The sequence below is a fragment of the Canis lupus genome, chromosome 15 (genome assembly GCF_048164855.1).
Source record: "Canis lupus baileyi chromosome 15, mCanLup2.hap1, whole genome shotgun sequence".
Taxonomy (NCBI): domain Eukaryota; kingdom Metazoa; phylum Chordata; class Mammalia; order Carnivora; family Canidae; genus Canis; species Canis lupus.
Genome location: NC_132852.1, coordinates 57,737,419 through 57,758,259, shown reverse-complemented (window position 1 = coordinate 57,758,259; position 20,841 = coordinate 57,737,419). Strand labels below are relative to the sequence as shown.

General features: G+C 35.9%; 1 protein-coding gene, 1 long non-coding RNA gene and 1 pseudogene across 2 annotated transcripts in view; 2 read left to right on the top strand and 1 right to left on the bottom strand.

Moving 5' to 3' along the window:
• The window catches only part of CNTNAP2 (contactin associated protein 2), a 1,976,111-nt gene that overhangs the window by 1,779,045 nt on the left and 176,225 nt on the right, over positions 1-20,841 (bottom strand). The window lies entirely within an intron of this gene.
• Positions 1-20,841, top strand: part of LOC140604471 (uncharacterized) — a 54,150-nt gene that overhangs the window by 30,013 nt on the left and 3,296 nt on the right. The window lies entirely within an intron of this gene.
• LOC140604470 (KAT8 regulatory NSL complex subunit 2 pseudogene) lies at positions 636-2,375 on the top strand (annotated as a pseudogene).

Here is a 20,841-nt window from a genome sequence, read left to right as displayed (position 1 = left end):
TTTTTTAAGACTTTATGTATTTATTCACGAGAGACACAGAGAAAGAGAGAGAGAGGCAGAGACACAGGCAGAGGGAGAAGCAGGCTCCATGCTTGCAGCCCTACGTGGGACTCCAGGATCACGCCCTGAGCCAAAGGGAGAGGCTCAACCGCTGAGCCACCCAGGGATCCCAAGAATGTAAATTTAAGACATAATCCATCTGATGTCAAAGGAGAGAGCTGCCCAGAAAATAAAACATCATTTAATTTAGAAAGCTCTGTAACATTGTATGTGCCTCTGTTTGTGTTTATGTGGATATGTCTCTATTGAGACTTTCATCTAGAAAGTATTGTTTCTCTTGCTTGAAATACACAGTTATGCGGCCAACTATTGACTGTTGTAAGAATAAGAACGTTCATTTCCCCTTGTCACTGTATTGTACAAAGATGAGAGCAAAGCTCAAAAAAATAGGGAACTCAAGAAACCCAATGGGAGAATGAAAAAGGTGGAGAAAGTAACTAGTTTGATGAATACGTATTTCTGTTTACCTCTTCACCAACTAACAACACACCCAAGAGTTAAAACTTGATTGGGAGAAGTGGCTGGCATGGCCAGAGGGCTGGGGCACAGCACAGTGCACTGGCACAAGTTTTGGTATGAACAGGATTTTGATCCATGTTTTGCCAACCAGTTGGGGGAGGATCACCCCAGTGCCCAGGTCTCATGAGACCCTGTCTTGTTCATTTACTCATCGCCCACATTTGCAACCTTGTCTGGAGGGGCAGGAGTTTTGCATTAGGCATATCCTTGAAGACAAGAATGCACCCTTCAGGCAGTGTATTTACATACTGATGAGGAATGAAAAAAGATTTCCCAGAGCTGCTCCAAGACATGGGAAGGAAGATGGGGTATCTTTCGGTGCTGAACATGCCCTGGCATTTCATACTCAAATGAAGAAGACCAGTTCAGGGCCCACATAGGTGAAACACTCTTACGCCAGCTGAGCCCTTATGCTAAGTCAGATCTAGGGTCTGTGTCTCCAGAAAGTAGCCACAGTGAAGCCAGATGAATTCTGAACATGCTCGTATCTACACAGCAGAAGGAGTGGCCCGATCATGCATGAGAAGCTAATTCTTTTGCAATCTCTATCAATCAGTTTAATTGACTTCGGCATGAAAAAGCAACTTTATTTATTTTATTTTTTTATTTTTTTACATAATCACAGAATGGAACATGAAGCTCTATGTGGTAGTCTCTTGATTGGCCCAGAGGGACTTTGGGCCAAAGAACTAGAGAACATAAAAGCCTCTAAAATGTCTTCTGCAGTATCATTAGCACTATCGAGGGGAAGCCTTATTACATAGGCAGCTGGAGGAATGCAGAATGCTGGCCACAGATGGTGCCGTCCTACAGGCGGATACGGATACGATTTGTTTCAGTCAGAGGCACTTGGCCTTTGTGGACGATGTCTATTGTTCCATTCAGTCTCTTCCAATGACCAGACACTGCCTGACCCATATTTGTCAAAGAACAAATCGAGTTCTCTTCAAATGCTGCCAGGGGTCCTGTAAGCCTCCCTGAGGATCCTTGCTGCCCAATGCCAACTGGAAGTGGCCTCCTCAGATGTATAGGCCTGAGTAGGACTTTGATATTGTGGGTGATGGTACTTGGTACCCAACTTGATCCTTGCTTTTTGATCCTTCACTCACCCCTGAAGATCATGCAGTCAAAGGGATTGCTGAAGGTCCAGCAGATATTCTGGGCCAGATGCAGATGGCTGGAGATGAGGGCAGATCACAGAGGTCTCAAATTCTGAAAATGCCTCTGAGCCACTGCCTCAAAGTAGAGGGGCTACTGCAACTAGGAAGCCAGAACTCTCTTCTGTCAGTTGATAGTTTGTTTTGGGAACCACATGAGCTTGGGGGACTTCAATTTTCCATTCTTTAAACAAGTATTTATGACTATCTCTCACTGAAGGACAACTCATACCACATTGTTTGGGGTATTGATTGATATAGTCAAACATAAACCAAATTTTGGAGGAAGGGATCAATAGTGTCTGCAAGTTGTGAATGTCTTCTCCCTCTATGCTAAGAGGAAAAAGACAGGTGATTCCCGCCGGAGCTGCTGGGATGGAGAAAGTATTTGGGACTGTGCCTCACAAGAGAGACATCTATGTAATGGGAATTCCTAAGTCTTGGAACAAATTCACATAGGTGTTTAGGTAGAGATGTGTACGCTTGGGATACCAATGGAGCCCTGTGCCTATGTGCTAGCTTTCTTCACCTCTCACCTGACTGGGTATTCGGAACCTCCTCCTCCTCCCAGTGACCTCTGACTTATAACATCTGAGAATAGCCCATAGGCCTGGGCCTTCCTTAACCACCCATCTTGCTTCTAACCTATGCAAATTTCTGTACTATCTTATGTAAGATACAATAAAAAATTATCATGTAAAGTTTCTATTAAATGTTAAAATGTTATGAAAATGTCAAAAAGCCTGCTTGAATAAGTCAACAAAAAATACATTGTCAAATGAAAAGATGTTTCATAAAGTATTGTGGACTCTGTAAATTAATGTAATTATACAATCTAATTTTATTTAATTAGGGATTAAACAGGGAGCAGAATTCCTCTGCATTCTTTTTAATGGAATCTCCAGACATTGTCTGCATGAGTCTTAGAGATTATAGGAGAGATTTATTATCACAAAGCAGGCACAAATAGCTCATGACCAGAAATGGTTTTGAAAGGTGGCCAATACTCATGAGGAACATGATGAACTGATTTTAAATAATGCAGTGCTGCCACCATGGGGGGCACTTCCTGGGTTTGGATGATATAATGCCTAGAAGGTTGTTCCTGTGTTATTGGAACCCCATGCTGTTAAATAACATTTACTTCAGTTATCTGGCACTATTAGCACTACCCCCCATTGGTCAGCTAATTAGACATAAATCTATTAAACAAAAATAAACTTCTATGTACTTGGCTATTGCTTGAATCAAGCTTTTGCACATTTAAATTATCATCTTGTTTAAGTTTACAATGTGAAATACATTTATTTCTTCGTTATAGGTGAAGAATTGAAAGGTGGGCAAAGAAAACACAGTTGACAAGGCTTATTTGTTTTGATGTATATGGAATTTGAACAAAGCAAGAAACATTTTAAAGCTACAAGCACATTCTGACTGTACTTATTTTTAGAAACCACACAATCCTGAGACCCAGTTTATACTGTACAATTGAATATGCAACTAAACTGTCACAGTCAACTAGTCAACTCTGTAAACTTGTAACTATTGCCAGTCCTTCTGCTTGCTACACCATTCCACAGATCCTTTATTCCAAATATAAATTTATGCTATTGATGTGTCTCATATCTTCCTCCTTACCCCACTGAAATCATGCCGCTTTTTACTTTGCCAGAATATGCCCAAAGGCACAGCTCAATTTCTTTCTCCTCCTTAATGATTTTAAATTGAATCTGTTAAGAAAGAGACCAGGTTGCCCATTCAGTATAAGAACGTCATGTGATTCCTTGGAAGATTAATAAAATAGGAACTGGAGAATGAAAGATGCCTATAGCCACAATGATATTAACAATTAGAATGCCTTATATTTAGATATTATAAAGTATAGTTTCACTTAAATCTAGAAAGCCCTGAGAAGCAGACCAAGATGGCAATATTTTACTTATTTTCTCTATATGTAATCTGAAGCTTACAACACAAAGTCTCTCATCCAAGGTCACATAACTATTAAGTGGCAAAACCTATTAAGTGGCAAAACCAGACAAGAACAGTTTTTTTTTTTTTTTTTTTTTTTTTACCTCTAGTGCCAATATTTCCTCTGGAAGAGCAGCCATTTAAATGTGTAGAAAAGGGGCTCCTGGGTGGCTCAGTCAGTTAAGCATCTGCCTTTGGCTCAGGTCATGATCTCAGGTTTTGGGATTGAGTCCCACATCAGGCTCCCTGCTCCTGGAGGAGTCTGCTTCTCCATCTATCTGCCTGAGGCTCCCCCTACTTGTACACACACTCTCTCTCTCCTTCAAATAATTAAGATCTTAAAAAGGAAAAAGGCAGCAAAGTAGTGTAGGGTTAGTGCACTGTGCATGATTATGCCTCAACCAGCACCACAAGTTACCAGAAAAAATGAGTGCTTTTCACAAATATTCTCACCTGGTCTAGGCTCATAGCATCAGGGCTACGAGGTGGTAGCCAATCCTCCTTCCCTTTGCCTTTCTCTCTTGGGGATGGTTAGAAGTCAGGACCTTGGAGACAGACAGATGTGAGTCCATATTCTGGTTCCACTATGACTAGCTGCATTATCCCAGGTTAGTTACTGAACTTCTAGGCAAAGGTCAATTTCCTCAACTGAAAGTAGCGGTATACGTAAAGGGCTTAGCACAAGGTAGCTAATGTGAATACATATTACCAGTTACGATAGGAACGTTTTTAAGTACATGCAGTTGGTGTTGTAATTAATAAAGTATAATTTAAATTATAAATCAATTTAAATAAACTTTCTGTTGGTACATATTTTCTCATTCACAGACACTAATAATTATAACTATCCTATAGAAGAGTCTATCATTTTATTATTATAATTATTTAAGTAGCTCATAATAACCTAAGGGTTGCAAAACATTCTTCTACCCTAATGCAGCTATGGATTTTTTAGGTGTGTGAGTATATACTCTACTGTTGACATGTAGATTGCCAAGTAGTTGGACTGCCATGGTTAGTTTTAATTTTAAGGAAATTTTCCAAATGCCTTGGTGGGAAGACACAATTAGAAAATTTTGATAAAAACTTTTAAGACAACAAAGAGGCTGGCAGTGCATATCACGCTCTGCCAGAATTATCACAGCAAAATAGTGCACTAAGTAACTGTACAATGAATACTTGAAACCTAGCCCAAATGTTTTGTGAAAATATGCAAAAATTGTTAAAATGATTAATGAATTTTCATCCTTGCACACACCAACTCACAAAGATATTCTGGAGGAAAGAGGATATTAAATTTCTGTGTGGCTTGTAACTATGAAAAGAAACATATTTTTGCAGAAAGACTTTTGAGGTTTGCCAGCTACTGTGATGCCAGCAGTTTGGTAAATAAATGTCTGCATATTCTTCACATAGGCACTAAAACAAACTGTCAATATAAATGCATTCAACACATATTTATTTAGAATTTAATACATGAGACTTAATGTCTTAAGCAATAGATATGTAGTAGTAGATAAAAGAAATAAAAGTTTCTGCCTAATGGATCTCATATGCTAATAAGGGCTAGATAGATAATACCCATGCAATTAAAACATATACACCTTGGAGGTGGGGAAAAACTAAATAAGCGAACAGTACAGCGAAGAATGGGTAAAGTCATGCTGGTGGAGGCAAGAGGCAGGGCAAGGGGCTAGCAATTTTATTTTATTTATATATTTATTTATTAAGATTTATTTATTTGAGAGTGAGCGACACAATGCGAGAGGGCAGGGGAAGGGGCAGAGAGAGAGAGAATCTCAAGCAGACCGTCCACTGAGTGTGGAGCCAGACATGGGGTGATGACCGGAACCTGGAAATCGTGACCTGAGCTGAAACCAAGAGTCAGACGTTGAACCAACTGCACCACCCAGGCACCCAATGGAATACTAGCAATTTTAAATATTGGTCAGGGAATACACCCCTGAAGTGATGATATTTGAGCAAAGACATGAAGGAGTTGAAAGAAGTCTTCATGCAGATAGCAGTGGGACAGGTGATCTAGGCAGAGGAAACAGCAAATGCAACAGAACTATGTTTGAGGAATAACTAGAAATCCCTGATGGGAAGAGTTGGGCGAGTGTCAGAATCCTGAAAAATGTCATCAGAGGGGTAGAGAGGCCAGGACGGTAGAACCGTGTAGGTCGCTGTGAGTGAGGGCTTTGGCTTACACTCACATGAACCTTTCGTCCATATCCAAAATCCATCTCGGTCAGGCACAGCGCCACACAGCTGCCTCAAAAGAATGCTTGCCTGCCTCCCTAAACAGTCTACACTTGAGTTCAGAGAAAGTCTTTGCTACATTTTAAATCCATTCCATTTAGCAGTGTTCACCATAAAAACGGAGAACCAGCTGTTCATTGACCTTGCATTACAATGCTCACATATATTATTCTCCAGGTATGCTAGTATTCTAGCATCTCTTTTCATTAATTAATGCCAGACTTTCACAATTCTAACTTGGATATTATTTTACTCAAATTTTGAGTGACCTCATTGTGTTTTCATTTCACTGTGAGAGCTTTGGATTTGACTCTGAGTGTGACAAAAAGCCATTGCTAGGTTTTTAGAAAAGTAGAACATGATCTAACAGTGTATGAACAATCATTCTGACTGCTGTTCTGAGCATGAACTGAAAAGAGAAATGGTTGGGACAGAAGCAGGAGGATTACTGTGGAGATGATGGAAATATTATGGGTAAGAGATGGTCATACACTGGTCCAGGGTGGTAGCAGTGGAGGTACCAAGTGGTGCCCACCTATTCAGGGTAGACAAATAATGGTTTGGATGCAGATATTTAGAATCTGAGAACAGAAAGGGATAGAGTTGCTATTAATCAATATGGCAAAACCAGTGAATGGGGCAGATTTTTAAAGAACAACATCCTGGATTTGAACATTTTAGTAATAAAATGCCTATTAGACATCTCTATAAGTGGCCATGTCACATCGGTAGTTGGGTTATACGTCTGGACTTTTCAAGAGAAGTCAGGAGTGGAGTTATAAATTTGGGAATCATCAACATATGCCTGATTTTAAAAACAAAGCTGTATGTTATCCATGAATGTAGATAGAAGAGATACCCAAAGATTGAAAAGTATGGCATTTCAACAATTTGAGGCTAAGGACACCAGAAAAAGGATAGGGGGTGATCCATTCTGTAGCAGGAAAATCTAGATCAAGCAGTGTTGGAAGCCATATGCAGAAAATGTTTCAAGGGTGAAAAAATGTTCAGCGACATCAAGCAGGGCTGATGGGTCAAGAAAGTTGAGAACTGAGAATTCAGTATTAGGCTTATATCAATGAGGAGGAAGCTTTAATATCTGTGGTGTAGACAAGAGAGTTTGGTAGAAAGATGCAGATGAAAGCCTAATCAGAGCGATTTTTTTTTTTTTAATGAAAGAGGAAGGATTAAAACCCTAAGTACCAATGAATCTTTTGAAGAGTTTTGGTGTAAATGTTCCAGAGAAATAAGAAAAGATCTGCCCTAAGATCGGAGTCAAGCATGTTTTGGTTGTCATAATTTTGAAGATGAGGTGACTTTAAGGCTACCACGTGTGTCTACTGGAAAAATAAAAAGTGTGTATGCCGATGGATTTTTCCACTAGAGAGACACTGAGAGGGGTACTTGAGCTATATTGCCTTGTAAGGGAAGAAAGAAGGGACTGAGCATTGATGTTTTTCATGAGTAAGCAGAAAAATTTCAAAATGTGAAGATAAAGATGCAAATAATAAATGAAAGATGTGATAGTAACTTGTGGAAGTTCTCTGCTGGTTCTTTCTGGGATAGAGGAAGTTAAGATGAAAGAGGTAATACTAGATTTGTGTGAAGTTTAATTTTTTACAAGATTTTATTTATTTATTTGTCAGAGAGAGAGCACAAGCAGAGGGAGCAGCAGGCAGAGGGAAAGGAAGAAGAGGCTCCCTGCTGAGCAGGACCCTAGGATCAATACCTGGGTTAGGTGAAGGCAGATGCTTAGCCGACTGGGCCACCCAGGCGCCCAAAGTTTTTTTATTCTTTTAATAGAATAAATACATAGTCCTGCACAAAGCATATGGAGGAAAAAAAATAAGTAAGGAGTATTTGATTGGCAAAGAAAAAGAAAAACTTTTCAGAAGACAGGGAAAATTCCTTGCTTATATACAAAATGATAATTATTCATAAAACCAATGAAATTTTTGAGGGGTCAGGTATTTGATTCATTCGGATGAACTGTTCCTTTGAGAATTGTGGCTAAAAATTAAATAAAAACACTGATTGCAAAGAAAAAACCATGAAGAACACTTATTTACTAGACGAATTTGTCACATGATTTGAGACTTAGCAATTAGACATTTGTCTTGATCTTTCAAGAATACTGAATTAGGGAAAAACATCAAATTATGCATAGTGTAATTTAAGTAAAATTTGAAAATAAAATGCAAACATCATAAATTATTAAAATATTTCTCATATGGGAGGATTACATTTATCAAAAGTCTGGGATTATGTAGATTTTTCCCTTTGATTTCAGTTGTCATTATTTATAATTAGTCCCCCAAAGATGAGGATGGTTTTATAGACATTTTACAGATTATACACACTCTTTATGGCATGATAAGAGTTAGCCATCTTCCTCTATTGGTAATGAAATAGTTTTGAAGAATAAAAAACAATTTATTATTCATCTTGATTATATATTTCATCTACCATATCTGTTCTTAATGAGTTTTAGATTCATTTGTAAAAATCAAACCTTCTTTGAAAGACTGGAGATTTTACATATTTAAGACAAAAAAGGCAAAAGGACACAGTTTAAAAAGTTAATTATTAAAGAAATAGTTTTAATTCTTCTTAAATCAATTATAGCATTGTGGAGAACAACTATGCAGAATTCATAGGAGATCATTCTGAAAGGGACGGTTTTAAAATTATTAAAAATTATAAGGATGCCTCGCTGGCTCAGTGGTTGAGGATCTGCCCTCAGCTCAGGGTGTGATCCCAGGGTCCTGGGATAGAGTCCCGCATAGGGCTTCCCAACACAGAGCCTGCTTCTCCCTATGCCTATGTTTCTGCCTCTCTCTCATGAATAAATAAAGAAAATTTTAAAAATATTATAATTTTGTGCAGTCTTCTTTATAATTCTAGCTCTCTTTATACAAAAAAATAGAATATTTCAATCGAAAAACTGTGATACTGTTACATAATGAATACCATACAACATATATGGAAAAACAAAGAACGCATCATTAATGAGATGTAAAAAAAAAAACAACTGGTTCATAATATAGACTCTGAGATTCCTTACTGGAGCCCCAAACCTATGGGTTCCTGACTCTGTGACCTAGAAAGGGTACTTAATTTTTTAAAGTCTCGCTTTCCTCCATGTATCCTGGCTCTTTTTGACACTCATGGAGAAAGACCAATGTTTGGCAAGTTCTTTTAATTCCTTACAAATAAATTAACTTGTTTTAAGCCTAAGAAAGTGATGCAGATTTTACAGTAGCTTTAATGGAGGGGAACAGAGATGATGATTAACATCAGATGCCCTATAACAAACATTAAAATGCCCCTTGAGGAAGCAATAGCTCTTCCCTTCCTCACTGACATCATAGTAACTAAGCTCAGAAAAACTTAGATACAGCTAAGACAAGATAATTTGGGACCCATTCAACTGACAGAGAGCATAAAGTAAGTTAAAATAATAAACAGGAATCACAGTTTGTGTTATAATAAAAAATCATGATCTATTCAACACTCTATACCTGAGGTAAAAGGGGAAGCAAACAAATTTATTTATTTATTTATTTATTTATTTATTTATTTATTTATTTATTTTTATTATTACTATTTTTTTAAGATTTTATTTATTCATGAGAGACAGAGAGAGGTAGGCAGAGGGAGAAGCAGGCTCTATGCCGGGAGCCCGATGTGGGACTTGAGCCGGAGACTCCAGGATCATGCCCTGAGCCGAAGGCAGACGCCCAACCACTGAGCCACCCAGGTGTCCCAAGAAATCAAATTTAAAAAGAAAGAGCCTCAGTGAAGTTTTTCTAATGAAGCCAATAATCTTTCTAAGTTATTGATAAGCAAAGAATTTCTATTTTATCTGGTTAGAACTCTAATCAATAGGCATCATTTAGTTAATAGCAATTTAATGCCAGGCATACACAAAACATGCGTGTTGTCTTAAATTTCTCACATATTGATAAAAACTTAAAAACAACAAAGCAAATGTAAAATCCACAAAACAAACTTTTAGACTAATGCTAATTTGGTAATCTTAATAATTTTGCATTATTTCCTTTAAATACACATTATGTGTTTTATTTGATGGGCCAATTCTTCTGAAATCAAATGTTGTTACACCACCTTTTCAAGTGAACTTATTTTCTCAATTCTTTTGGTCCTGAGTCTTCCCTTCATATACTTTGAGTGTTTCATACATGCACAAGAGTGCAGTTAGCTTTTTGTTTCCTTTTTCATTATGTCACGTGCAGTCCAAGAAATATAAAAAATGGGGGATTCCTGGGTGGCTCAGCGGTTTAGAACCTGCCTTTGGCCCAGGGTGATCCTGGAGTCCTGGGATCGAGTCCCATGTCAGGCTCCCTGCGTGGAGCCTGCTTCTCCCTCTGCCTGTGTCTCTGCCTCTCTGTCTCTGTGTTTCCTGTGAATAAATAAATACAATCTTAAAAAAAAGAAATATATAAAGAAAAACAGAAGTGAGAAAAACTATTTGGGGTAAAAGGCTGTTATGAGTTAGTCCATATGGGTATACAAAATTCTAAGAGGACTCCATGATCCCTATGCCTAAAATTCCTATGTGTAATCTCTGTTTCTAATGCCTTACCTAGAGTGCTGAAAGAACCTGCAACTCAATTCTAGCAAATGGAATGTGGCAAAGGTGAAGATATTTTTTAGATGTTATATGGAACGCTCAGTAGTTGATTCTGAATTTATGAAGAGGTAGATTATTATTTTTTTTTTTTGAGGTAGATTATTTTGGACAGACCTGACCTAATCAGACGAACCCTTTGAATAAAGGTCCAGGCTTTGTGGCGATTTGCTATGCAGCAACAGAAAACTAATATATAGTATGATTTCAATCTCAGCCATATTTGAAAATTCTTTATCAAAGCAATAATAAAATGAAGGTGGGGGAGTGAATTCAGGATTATTTTGAAGCTAATTAATGGACACATAGGGATTCATTTCATTATTCAACTTTTGTATTTGAAAACTCCATAATGTGATTTTTTAAAAAGATTTTATGTATGTATGTATGTATGTATTTATATATTTATTTATAAAGAGAGAGAAGGAAAGAATAAATGGAAGGAGGGGCAGAGGGAGAAGGATAATCTCAAGCAGACTCTGCACCTGAGCACAGTCTAGTGTGGGGCTTGATCCCAGGACCCTGAGATCATGACCTGAGCCCAAATCCAGAGTTGGATGTTCAACCAACTGAGCCACCTGGGAGCCCTATAATGTATTCTTTTAATCGTGAAAAGAAGAAATTAAAAAGAACTTATTATCTTGATTAATATCTGTTTTGTTTGGTGCTAATGAGACAAGATTTAAAGACATCCTGTTAATATTCCTACTGAGAGCAGATAAAAAGCGGATAATTTTAATCTATTGGAAGGAAAGTGTAAACAAATCTGTGATTCTAAAGATGTGTGACTTTAACGTATACAGTGACAATTAACAGCATAAACAAGAAAAAAACTACACATGCCAGAAAAAGTTTTCTAAAGAAAACTTCTGAACCAATTAGTTAACATTTGAGGGAACAGCAAAGCATTTGTTAGGAGGGACATTTAGAATCCTAGCTGGTCTTAATTTTAACTAAGATTGTTAGTTTTGCTGTAATCAAGGTTTCTGTTGCTTCATGCCCATTAAGAGCCAGAGTGGAAACAAGACTATATATTGCTAATAAGTTTATGGTTTTAGTAGCCACAGATCATCTCACCCTCAGATCACTGACCCAACTCTGAAAGGCACAGAATTTTGTTCATTCTCCCAAAGTCATGAATAAAAGTCTGCCATCTGGTGATAAGTGCTTCAGGTACAGACTTGCTCAAGGTAAAAGGATTTCCTGTTGTAGAAATACAGTATTTCACCATGAAACAAAGAAGAAATGCTGATGCTGACTGGAAACTTAATAGAGATAAATACTTTTGTGTGTTTTGGAAAATCAGGAATTGCCATCCCAGGAAAAACATTCCCAGAGCGTTACCAGTCAATGGGACCCGTAAGATTAATGACAGAGTAAAGATTCAGACTCTTGACAATATGACCTCTACCCGCCCTTTTGATTTCAGAAAGCTTTGATTCTAGCATCTGGTTCAAGCTCTTGACCAGCTGGGAGTTTAGGACTGTGGCAAGTCCTCGCAACGCTCTCTGTTTTCTCCTGGCTTCTGTTTCTGTCTGGGCATTATTTTCTGTTTCATTTCTAGCTCTGAAATTTTTTTTTTTTTTTACCACCCATCTTTTGTTATTATAACATTCAAAAAGCTTGAAGTAAGGTAGGTTTTTTTGTGTGTTTTTGTGTGTGTGTGTGTGTGTTTTGTTTTTGTTTTTGTTTTTGTTTTTGTCATAGAGTCTGGGTTTCTAACCATATGCAACTAGCTTACCTTTTTGATTGGCCAAAGAGTTCCAAAATATAGCTTCCTGCCTAATGGAGGACATCAGACTCCTCCCCCCCCTCATTATTCTAATCATGGTTCTTTGTGCTAAGGCATCCCTCTGCCTTCCTCCTCGCTTAGAAGGAGCTCTACAAAAACAAAATAATAAAAACCCTTCAATCTGTCATGACAAACACTAATGGCCGTGTGCTAACCGTCCTCTGGATGAACTCATGCTGACTTTGTAGTCTTTTCCATGAGTAGGTCTCTTTTTATGTGCATCTTGCATTAATAGTTTTTCCCAGCTTTCCTATATACTACCCTTCCCCACCCCCCATGAGAACAGTGCTTTTATCTTATTGTTAAAGAAGCAGAGCATTACAAAGCTCTTAGTAGGGACTCCATGCATACCTATTCGTTTATTATTCATGGATGCTGCATGGCATCATCAACTAGGTAAGAATCACTTTTAATTCATGACTGGTATGTGTTTGACATCTGTTCCTCCTCGTTCTCAGCCACACCACTAAGAAAGCGCTGCATTTCCTCCCTAAATTTATTTAGTATCTAAAGCAAAATGCCATTTTCTTTCAATCTCCTTTTTTTGTTCACATTGTAACTAGAAGACATTCTGGGAAACTCTGGTGTAAAAAAACTGTGATGATTGAAATTGCTGATTGAAAGTGTAGTGAAGTAGGAAAAACAAATGAGTGGTTCTAAGGCATCATGCTGGCCCTGTCATTAACAAACTGTGTGACTTTTGGCATTGCAGACTTCTCAGGTTGTGCGTGGGTGTAGGCATGCATGCAAGTGTGTCTGTGTGTTCTCTCTTTAAGATAGCATCTTGTGCTATAAAGACAGTGAGAATGCTTTGACTTGGCCTTTGCTCACTGGAGTATTGAAATTGGAAAGAAATGTCAACATCGCGATGACCCCTAACAGTTTTATCAGGTGTTTTCAGCCAACCTCTTATCATTAATCCAAAAAGACCCTAATATGCATTAAGAACACTCCCCCTTCTCCCAGATTCCACTCTTTTGCTTAACCTGTTGAATCCTACAAAGGACAGGAGAAAAAAATGCACACTGATTAGAACATGTGAGGCATATGCCATCAAAAAAATGAGAACATCGATCCTGGAACATAGGAACAGCTTGACACAACATTTATCAATTCCTTCATTTACCATCTCGTCCATATACAACGTCCATCTCAGTCAGGCACAACTCCACAAAGCCACTTAGAAAGAATGTTGGCCTGCATCCTATAACAATATATGCTTAAAGAGCTTTTTGCTGGGGGAAGAAAAAGGAGTCTCTGTGAAATTTTCAATCCACTTAGTAGTGTTCATAAAAATGGAGAACCAGCTGTTCACTGACTGTGTAGTACAATGTTCATACATATTAACCTCCAGACTACTCTAGCATCTCTTTTTCAAATTAATGCCAGACTCTCACATTTCTAATATGAGTATTATTTTTACTCAGATTTTCAGTAGCTTAATATTATGTTTTCTCTAAATACTCTTAAGATACCTAAATATCAGATTCAATTGTTTAACTCTGAGGCCAGAAGTATACTCTTGTAAATGCTAATCCAATGACAAATGTGGTAGGTTAACAGAGACCAGCCTTCCATAAGCAGGTGTATTTCATATTTCAGTTCAAGACACATATAATGAACTAATTTTATTTCAATATATTTTTCCTAAGTAATTGACTTCTACTTTTCTAAGTGATCATTTAGGATGTCAGATATTTGCCATTATAGAGACAATTTACTTTGGTGAAGATAATCTACTGGAACTTGCATTACAGTTAAGACAAGTTAGAACCTAGTGTCTGATGGGTTCATGGCTATGCTGATAGAGGCATCGTAGCCCAAAAGCATTTTCTTCAAAACTTGGCTAATATATTGATGAAGAATTATTATGAAGGAAATAGTTTTTAGAGTTTGACCAATACACAGCAGAAAAACACTGCTTTTCAAGTTTTGTAAGATACCATCTTTTCTATCTCCTTCTTTTCTGTATTTTTAGTCATTTATGTTTTTTTAATGATTAGGTATCCACACAAGTGATGTTTGAAAAAGTATAAAAATATATGAATTCTTATTTATAGTGCCCATTGTTTCAACAGAAGAATTACTTGCATAATTTATAAAAATAATTTCTGGGGCACCTGGGTGGTGCAGTTGGTTGAGTGACCAGCCCTTGATTTTGGCTCACGTTATGGTTTCATGGTCATGAGATCAGCCCTGTGTCAGGCTCTGTGCTCAGCGGGCAGTCTGCTAGAGATTCTCTCTCCCTTTCCATCTGCCCCTCCACTTGCTCTTGTGCTCTCTCTCTCTAAATAAATAAAATCTTAAAAGAGAGAAAAAAAAATTCTTTTGCTTTTAGATTTCTCACTTTTTGAAGGGCCTACAAAATATCAATAAATATTTTAAGGCACTTATTCCCATTTACCAATTATGTATAGATATGAACAAGGACTGTCATTGGCCTGAAACATGCCTTTCTTTCTCCTAAACTTTCAAAGATAAGCAACAGTTCCAGGGTGACACAAATGAAACATCCAGTCTCCTATATTAATTGATAATTTAAAAATTCCAAATTGCCTTTTGGACAATTTCTGATAATTCACTTACCTCAGATTGTTTCAATGAGATACATAATTTTTCTTTTAACAGCATGTTTTACTAAATCATCAGCTTCCATGTTTCAGATATTAAAGCAAATTCCTTGTCTCTCTTTTAAAAAATTGATTGCAGTCGGTGATTTCTTTAACATTTTAAAAGACATTTCAAAAGAGTTTGCATGAACAACTTTAATATATGAGGGTAGTTAATTTTGCCTTGCTGAACATCATTTTAGCAAAGGATAAATATACTGGATGAGTCAAGCATATTGCACATTTAAGATTTTAAATCTGACAGGCACAATATGTAGTATGGGGAGGATTATTTTCTTTACAAAAAAAAAAAAAAAGAAGACAAGTGTGAAATTAGATCATTCATAACTGCACGTCTAGCTTCAGATCTATAGCCTGACCAGAGATGCAGTGTTCTCTACGTCTGTGTTCCACGCAACCAAAGATGAGCATTTTGTATATCACAGTCTTAACTCACTTGTTCTTAGGAAAAGCATCATGAAATTTATTGTTCATCATTCAGAAACCAACAGAGGAAATAATCTGTTAGAGATTAGAGTACACTAGAAAGATATGGAACCTATACTAAAAAAAAGAAAAATAAGTTCTTCACCCAACAACATACAATAAAAATTTGAAAAAATGGAAAATCATCTTGTGTTTCTAGATTCCAAATACCGAATACTGATTTTTCTAGATTCCCAATACCGAATACTGATTACTCATGACTACAATTCAGCTTCATCGGTGGGGAAGTGGGGAAACTCTTTGAAAGGGGATAAACAGTAAATCTGAAGTTAAATTTGAAATTAACAAGAAAATGTGGCCAAAAGTAGTTTACAAATGAAGAGCAATAAAGAAGTAACGTCTTACCCTAAAATGTTAGCATGTGCTATAAGCAGAAAATAATTAAAACATTGCGGTACTAGAGTCAACAGAGAAATGAGACAAAATAGCTCCAAACCAGAACCCAGGATACTAATATTTAGCATCACAGCACTCAAATCTGAGATATTACCTTTTGGTAGACCCAACCAATTAAATGATGTGCTTTCTAACATCTAGTATTTTCATGTGTATTGAAAAAAACGTATTTACCCTTAGGGGTAGATATAATCATATACATAAAATATATAAGCAAAATAAATTAATTACATTCTATAATTTCTTTGCATTTGGAACTGATATTTTTTTTGAGAGAGAGAGACAGCAGGAGAGACAGAGAGGGAGAGACAGAGCATATATGCGGTAGAGGGGAGGGAGGCGTAGAGAGAAAATTTTAATTAATCTAGGCTTGATCTTGGGACCCTGAGAGCATGACCTGATCATGACCTGAGCTGAAATAAAGAGTCAGAGCCTTAACAGACTGAGCCACCCAGACTCCTGAGAACTGAACTCTCTTAAATCACTTTTAGATTTGGAGTTTTCAATTTTCTACTTTTTTTCACACAATGCAATTGTTTCGGATATGAAAACCATCAGTTATGTGATATTTCTGAAGAAAAAGTCACTAATGTTGGCATTTGAATTCTGAATCTGCAGTCATGTAGGGCTAGCCATATTTTGATATCAGCTTGTAGCATATTGGTAAATATATCTGATTCAGCACATCCTTCAAATATTAGTTGGACTATTTGGTTCCTAGGGATTAAAAAGGTGCTCCAGTATTGTCTCTGGAGAATGGCCTTCCACAGGGTCACGTATTCTGCAAGCTTTAATGCTGGAGCTTTTGAGGTTTATATATGTGCATATAATGGCAAGCACAACCTGAGTGACCATGATTTTTAGGTTGTAAATGTTTTGGTGATAAAAAGGTCTTAGAATTAATATAATTTAGCATGTTACAGACATCAAGGATTATTGCTGAAAATGAAAAATTATTCCCCCCAAAAAAGTACGGAAAAAATTTTTTGAAGAAAAATTCAACCTCTTTTCTAACGTAATGAATAATAATGCCGGCCACACCTTCCCCCAAAAGATGCCTTGAGGTTCTAAATGCAATTAGGCACAATGCGCATAAAATTTTTCAATATGAAGCACTCACTATACAGTATATAGTACCCTTTTTATGAATACTTAGACAATTGGGCAAATCTGTATTTTTTAATGTTTCTTTTAGTTTTTCAAAATTAACACCAGAATTAATACTAAAACTACTTTTCCACAAATTGTTTTTCAACCTTTTATTTTTATTTTTTTTTGTTTTGTTTTTGTTTTTGTTTTTCAACCTTTTAAATTCGTTGTCAAAACCCTTTCTTTCTAGCAATATATGAGCATTATTACATTTTCAGTGATAAAATTTTATTTGTATATCAAAATTGGAGTGCTATTGTACAAAAAAAGTGCTTCATTATTTTTATATCTTTCTTAAATTTGACATACTGATCCACTGCATGCATCACTATTGCATTTGTGCTAATATAACTAATCAAAGCTTGTTCCAAGTCTTTAATGCCATCAAAGGTGCTTACAATCTTTACTCAATCTTCAAATTAAAACAAACATTAAAAAAATTTAATTAGAGATATTTTGGGATTTAAGACCTATAGTTTCTGCATGATATATCAACTTTCTTGTAAAAATTCTTAACAATAGTTTACATTCTGAAATCATTCAAATTAGTGGTATTTCACTTATAATAGGATCACTTTGTAAAAAGTGATCAAACTTAAAATAATATCAATAAAATAGATCAGTTATACATAAAACAGAGATATGTTAAAATGTTTAAACCAAAAGATAGAGAAATTGATTTCAATTATTGTTAAGCATTACAACTGAAATCACCATCCCTTGCAGAAAGGGCAAGGAGAAAATGTAGTGACTTACACTTTGCTTTTAAAAGTAAGCTCAATAAATCATTTTGGAAGAGATATTTTCTTCTTGGCATTAAAGTCTAGGCAGATTTTCTGGGAACAGACTAGTCAGTTTCTTAAATTGCCTTTTGTGAAAATAAAGAAATATTCTTTTATTACTACCTTTATTTGATCATCAATAAAACATTAAAGCACAGAATTAAATGTAGTTAAGCAAAAATTTGTCTACCCAGAATTCACAAAACTTAATACAGGGACAGCTCTGAGACCAGTCTATAAGGGTTGATACTTGTCAGGCAGAATTAATGTTAGTAAACACAGTTCTTCCTTAGGACGTGATCACGATAATTGATCTCTAAAATTTGTTAGCTCTAGATTGGTTTAGTAGGGTTGCCAGTTTAGCAAATAAAAATACAGACTATCCACTTAAATTTGAAGGTCAGACAAGTAACAAATAATGTTTTAGTAAAAGACTATCCCATGCAATATTTGGTACCTGTTTAAGCTAAATGTTTTTCATTATTTATTTGAAATTCAAACTAAACCGGTGTCTTGTATTTTATCCATTAACCCTAGTCTTGTTCTCAATTTCTGAAATGCTTTTTCATTCTAAAAATAAGATACTGATGTAACTATTTAGACAAAAATAATCCCTTGCTTTAATTTAGGTTTTATAAATAACAAATAGGATGAATCTGAAAAAGTCTCAGAGATATGTTAAAAATGAATCAAACAAACAAACAAACAAACAAAAAACCCAGAACATACTTCGGTTCCCTGGTTAGAATTAGTTTTCAATACAATTAGTTCTATCTGTATAACTCCATGTGTTTTATTTTACGTATTTAAAAATATTATTTTAGAAAGGTATTTTTGGCTTCATTGAGCTGACAAAGTGGACCATCATACACACAAACACACACACACACACACACACACACACACACACCCCTCTACTTGTGACTGAATCTGAGCAATGTTTGAGTAAGGGCCTCATGTTATAGAGTTAGGGAGTTTCTTGGCTCTGTTCATCTCCACTTTGACTTGTTCATAAGTTCCAGATAGTACTAAGATATCTGTCAGTAGCTTTAGTTATTTACCCTCCTATATTTAAGTCCAGCAGAAAATATGTGTTGGTTCCTACTGGCAGCTTCAAGCAAAACCAGGTAGGAGTTTTGACTCCTAGCTTACACTGAGTCATGTGCCTGTCCCTTAACCAATCACTAAAGCCAAGGGTATGTTTATAATGTTTGGGTCAAAGCATACTCCAATCCCATGAACTGTTGTGCCCTAAACTTAGTCAAAATTTAGCTGAGAGTTAGCAAAGCACACTCTAGGAGATTTTCCCAAATGAACAGCAAAAGTTCCCATTCCTATTATACTAATACTAACCATTAATATTACCTCATTTAATATGTAGATTCCCTGTGATGCATTTCATTTCTGCATAATCAATACACTCTAAGATCGTCCCATTTTCCTGTGACAATAGCAGTTTTAGTCATCTGAAATAATTTGTAAGAATTTTAGCATTATATTTGATATATTTTATATACAGCTGGGCTCATTCATGTGATTAGAGTTATCCACAAAATATGACTTCTAAGTAATGAAATAAATGTATACAAAGTAAAACCTTCAGAAAATTTAAATAAATAATTAAGAGGTTCCTGATAATTACTATTTTATTTTATTTTTAAGATTTTATTTATTTATTTATGAGAGACACAAGGAGAGAGGCAGAGACACAGGCAGAGGGAGAAGCAGGCTCCATGCAGGGAGCCCGACAAGGGACTCGATCCTGGGTCTCTAGGGGTGACTAAACCACTGAGCCACCCGGGCTGCCCGATAATTACTATTTTAAAGTAAATCCATCAATGTTTTATCCTTTCCATCATATACCTTGTACAACAATCATCACTGTTTTCATATAGCCCTTGAACTATGCAAATATTAAAAAAAAAAAAGCTTGGTGTAACCAATAACCAGCCTTGGTACTAATAAAATATGCAAATTCAATTATGAAACACACGGTATTCATATAACTGGTATCAAGCATTTCCAAAATCAGCATCGACAGAGGGAATGGAAGCTTCAATCTCTGAGGATACAAATACTTTCTTAGGATATGTCACTACGGAATAATTGAATGTGCCATGGGAAAAAACCTCAAAGCCAGAGTAAAGCAAATCTTATGATTTTGTCAAAGTTGAAAGAAATCTGCAAATACCTTTTTTTTTAAATAGCAAGCTTAAAAGCATGCATTCATTCTTCTAAATAAGTCCTATATATTATGTGTATATATGTGTCTATGGAATTTTAATTCATTTGTATTTGTATCCATAGAATATAATATGCTGTGTGTATACATATACACATGTATGTATATATAAAAATATTTATATATTTATTTCTAATATAAATAATAGGTATATTATATAATATATAATATTGATACTATTAAATATTATATTAATAAATAACAATTAATATTATAAATTATATACATTAAATATGTGTATGGATATTTATATTGATTATTACAGATTATTGATATCAATAAATAATATAAATATATGTGAGCATGCAACATACAAATATATATATATATACAAATATATTTACATACATGTATGCATATGTATACATATACTTTATTTTAGGGCATGAGAGATGAGGTGTATGTTTCTACTCTGACATTTAATATGCTTTCATAAAAATTGCATCTTTACTTATGGTTTAGATCAATAAGAATTCTTTGAAAATCCAAAAGTTAATCACCACCATACCCTAATTATCCAACACTGGAAGGTTAGCTGTGTCCCCTTGATTCTAAAGAAGTTTCAGGTTGGCATAATCTATTCTTTTAAATGAAGGAATTAAGCTTGGGAATTGGGTCATTCTCCTTTCACTCTCACGGCATACATGGGCATGCATATAAACAATATTTCCTGGGTTGGGGATATGTTTCACGGCACAAAAGTCACACAGGAATCTAGTATCCATAAGAGTAAAACCGAATAAT